This window comes from Indicator indicator, chromosome 11 (assembly GCF_027791375.1).
Source record: "Indicator indicator isolate 239-I01 chromosome 11, UM_Iind_1.1, whole genome shotgun sequence".
Lineage (NCBI taxonomy): Eukaryota > Metazoa > Chordata > Aves > Piciformes > Indicatoridae > Indicator > Indicator indicator.
In genome coordinates, this window is record NC_072020.1 from 29,902,610 (window position 1) to 29,907,396 (window position 4,787).

The window sequence follows — 4,787 nt, forward strand, 5'->3', positions numbered from 1 at the left end:
ACTATGGACCCCACAGGTGAAGAAATGAGTCACACAGCTCCTCTGTCTCCAGCGTTACAAATTACTTCAGCCCACTGGAGAAGAGCACTAAAACTACACAGTGAAGAGCAGGCAGCTTTGTTGGGAAAACCCCAGGGAATATGGGCTTAGCATATAAATGCTTGTGTTAAATTCTCTGGCCTGTGACACCTGCAGCAAGACAAGACAGTCTTAGTTCATAGCTCTACCACCTTGCTTACTTTACCAGTGCATTCAGTAGAAGATAACATGGAAGATAAGAGGAAAGTAACACTGAGAAATGGGATACAAGAAAGTAATAAGGATGGAAAAAATTATATTACACAGTATCACAGTGCCTTAGAGGTTGGAAGGGCCCTCCAGAGATCATTGAGTCCAACCCCCCTGCCAGAGCAGGATCACCCAGGGGAGTCTGCACAGGAATGCATCCAGGAGGCTTAGGAATGTGTCCAGACAAGGAGACTCCACAGCCTCTCTGGGCAGCCTGTTCCAGTGCTCTGTCACCCTCACTGGAAAGAAGTTTCCCCTCATGTTGAGGTGAAATCTATGTTCAAGCTTGTACCTGTTGTCCCTTGGCTTATTATTGCCCACCCAAAAGAGCCTGGCCCCCTCCACTTGACACCCACCCCTCAGTTATTGATAGACATTGATCAGATCCCCTCTCAGTCTTCTCTTCTCCAGACTAAACAACCCCAGGGCTCTCAGTCTCTCTTCCTAAGGGAGGGGCTCAAGTCCCCTAAGCATCCTCCTGGCTCTCCCTTGGAGTCTCTCCAGCAGGTCTCTGTCTCTCTTGAACTGGGGAGCCCAGAACTGGACACAGGATTGCAGGTGTGGTCTCAGCAGGGCAGAGTAGAGGGGGAGAAGAACCTCCCTAGACCTTCTGGACACACTTTTATTGCTGCACCCCAGGATCCAGGATTGGTTCTTTTGGCCACAAGGGCACATTGTTGTCCCTCTTTATTAAAAAGGTGCTTTTCACTAATAGATCTGAAGTAACTTTTCCAACTAAAACTTTCGCCAATTGCCCTTTTTCTGCGTCAGGATGTGTGGTGATGTTGCCGTCTCACAGCTGCACTGCGAGCGGTGCTCGCTGTGCTCAGGGGAAGATTCACCCTGACATTTCCTGTGTTACTGAATAATTGCACAGTTGCAGGAACATCTTCTGTCTCAAATAAAATAAATGGAGCATTGTGGGGTTTGTCTTGGTCTTACTCAAATCTAAACTTGTGGCACTGGAATGTGCTGCCTGGGGAGGTGGTTGAGTCACCCACCCTGGATGTGTTTAAAGGTCATTTGGATGTGGTGTTTGGGGATATGGTTTAGGGATGAACCTTGTAGAGTAGGGTTCTGGGTTGGACTTGGTGATCTTGAGGGTCTTTTCCAACCTGGATGTTTCTGTGATTCTGTGATAATTTTGTTGAATCATAGACTAAACAGCTTTACCAAGTTACAGAAGATGAAGATATTGACTACAATCAGAGTAGATTTTGATAGCTTGATTTTTTCCAGTCTTTTATGGTGACATCTCAGACTCTGAGCAGGTTCCCTTTCCCACTGCCCCTTCCAAGTACCTTCTGATAAACTTTGATTTTGCTCTCAGATTGAAAATAACCCTACCCTTGAATGCTGGTGTTATTCCCAAGCCTGAGGTTTTGTCTGTCTGCTCTGCTCTTCTACTCTCTCAGCTCTTTGACCTGCCACAAAGAGTTCAGCAGTTGAGACATTTAGGGAAACATAGCTCTGATATATATTGCTCCATTCCTGTGCCTCTGTTCCTGCTTTCCCTAGCATGGCAGTGCATGGTGCCAGACTCCCTAACATATGTAAAACATGGAACAATCCAGCCTAAATCTGTCCCTGCAGCTGCAGGGAATGGAAGCATCTCCTGAATCAGCAGTATTGTCCTTGCTGGTCTTGGCATTCTCTGGCTGTGGCTGGGATGACTATTGTGGCCATGCCTGCAATGCACAGCCAGAGTTCCACAAGGTTCCTGAGAGTGTGCTCACTCTGAACATGGAGGTTGTCAGAGGCTTGCAGGGCTCTACTTTTTTTCCTGAAAATCCTAAAAATGAGATGAAGGGGAAGGCAGGGAGAACACAGTATTTAGCTAGAAAGAAAGAGGTTGAGTGTTTTCCCTCCCTTCATCTCATCATTTTCTTTTCCCTTTGTGCAATGCTCTACAGCCCTCCTGCTACTCCAGCCTTCCTGAGGCATCTCTCTGTCTTCTCCCTGTTTTCTTATAGGGCTGTGACTTCCTCTGCTTGGCACCAGCAACCCAGAGCTGGGAAGAAGCCTTTGGGGAAGACAGCAAGACCCCAGGGCATTTGCCAGCAGCAATCATTCCTGCAAGCCCTGCCAGCCTCCAGCTGGCAGCTGTGTGCTCCTGGGAGAATTCAGTGAAACCATGAAAATACAGATGCTGCAGAGCTGCCAGGCAGGAAAATTCCCACAGAAGTTGACCTTGCTGTTGCTCTTTTGCCCAACTAGGCAAGCCTGCCCATGTCTAAATTAACCCCTACTGGGATCTTTGCACGTTCCCCAGTGTAGTCAAAATTTGTCTTATAACCAGCAGCTGATAGATTGCTGTCCACTGGTGTTCAAACCAACTGCTCTGTCAATCCACTAGGAAACGACATTAATGTGCAAGAGAAGGTCTCAATGTTTTTAAGCTTTCCATATGCCCCAGTCTCTGCTAAAATACTCTGGTTTTCCTTCCCTGATATTTAGGGCTATGAGCAAGAGGGAACAATACCTGAAGTTTCCTCCTGGATCTGAAAAGTAGTTGAGAATTTATGGAAGTGCAGGAGGAGCAGATACGGACAGTGTACAAGATAAGATGCTGAAGCTGATGGTTATAGGCTTTAGGTACTAAAGCTGGGAGATACCAGGGAGAGGCTGAGAGCCCTGGGGCTGTTCAGTCTGGAGGAGAGAAGACTGAGAGGGAATTTAATAAGTGTTTCTAAGTATCTGAGGGCTGGGTGTCAAGAGGGAGGGGACAGGCTCTGCTCAGTTGCACCCTAGGATAGGACAAGGGGCAATGGACATAAACTCCAGCACAGGAGGTTGCACCTCAACATGAGGAGGAACTTCTTCACTGTGAGGGTCACAGAGCACTGGAAGAGGCTCCCCAAGGAGGTTGTGGAGTCTCCTTCTCTGGAGACTTTCCAGCCCCATCTGGATGCCTTCCTGTGTGACCTGTGCTGGATTCTCTGGTCCTGCTCTGGCAGGGGGGGTTGGACTCACTGATCTCCTGAGGTCTCTTCCAACCCCTAACATCCTGTGATCTGTGAACTGCAGAAGGACTGGTATGTATGGTTGAAGCTATCACCATGAGACATGGTTTGAGCTGACAATCAAGTGTGTCAGTGTGAATTGTGGGGCACTGTAATTAATGTCAGGCTGAAAGGGCCAGAATAAATTATAGGACTGAGAAGACACAGAGTTGAGAATCATTCAATTAATTAATGTTGGTATGGTAAGCCTGTGGGAAGTCTGACTGAGGATAAGGGATCCATATTTAGCCATTTGGAATTTAAGGGGAAAAAAGGAGTCTTTTGTGTGACCAAGCAGAAATCTGTTTGAAAGAAGTGTATGTAATTTATGTGAGTTCCAGGATATTTGTCATTGTTGCAAAATGTTGCCTGTTTTGAAATGCTAATGACATCTTGCATCACCAGGATAAATTCTGCTTCAGTTACACTGGTGTGCTGATAAGTTCACCAGGACTGCTCAGCCAACAGGGTGTATTGTAAGCAGTTGGCTTTTAATTTTTGGAGTCACATTGCATAGCAATCATTGTCAGCGTGTTAAAAACATCTACATTGCCGTTATTAAATGAGTGTTTTTTTCTAATCTACAGAAAACTTGTGAAAATCTTAATGTCTGGCTCTGAAATCACATCCATTTTACACGTCACAAAATGTTAGGGGCTGGAAGGGACCTCTAAAGATCATTCAGACCAGAGCAGGAACACTTCCAGAGAGGGAGACTCCACAACCCCCCCTGGGCAGCCTGTTACAGCGTCTGGCACCCTCACAGTGGTAAAATTTTTCCTCATGTTTCCATGGAACTTCCTGTGCCTGAACTTCCACCCATTGCCCCTTGTGCTGTCATTGGGCATCACCCAGCAGAGCCTGGCTCCAGCCTCTTGGCACTCACCCTTTATGTCTTTATAAACATGAATGAGGTCACCTTCAGGCTCCTCCTTTCTGAGCTAAAGAGCCCTCAGCTGCCTCAGTCTCTCCTGGTAAGGAATATGTTCCACTCCTTTAATTATCTTTGTGGCTCTGTGCTGGACTCTTTCAAGCAGTTCTCTGAGGTCCTTCTTGAACTGAGGGACCCAGAACTGGATGCAATACTCCAGATGTGGCCACACCAGGGCAGAGTAGAGGGGAGGAGAGCCTCTCTCGAAAGATGCCTATAAAGTTACTGCAGGATTATGTTGTGTAATTATAATACACAAAATCAAATGCAAAGGAAATTTAGGCTCCATTTAATAACCTGCAGATAAATCAGAAGGATATTTGAATCCCTGCTGCAGGAATGTGAGTGGAAAGGGGAACACTTTTCAGTTGAAAAGAGACACATCCATACTTTCCCATGTCAAAACCAGTGCTGCCCACTAACTCCAGGACCTTGTGTGGCCGCACACCTACTGAACTCCAGTGCAGAAGCAGGAAGCAATGTGGTGTTGAATGGGGCAATGGCAGCAGTGCTCCAAGGCCTGCTCGTTGCTGGTCTCAAACCTGTCAGGGAGGATCTGTCTGGGA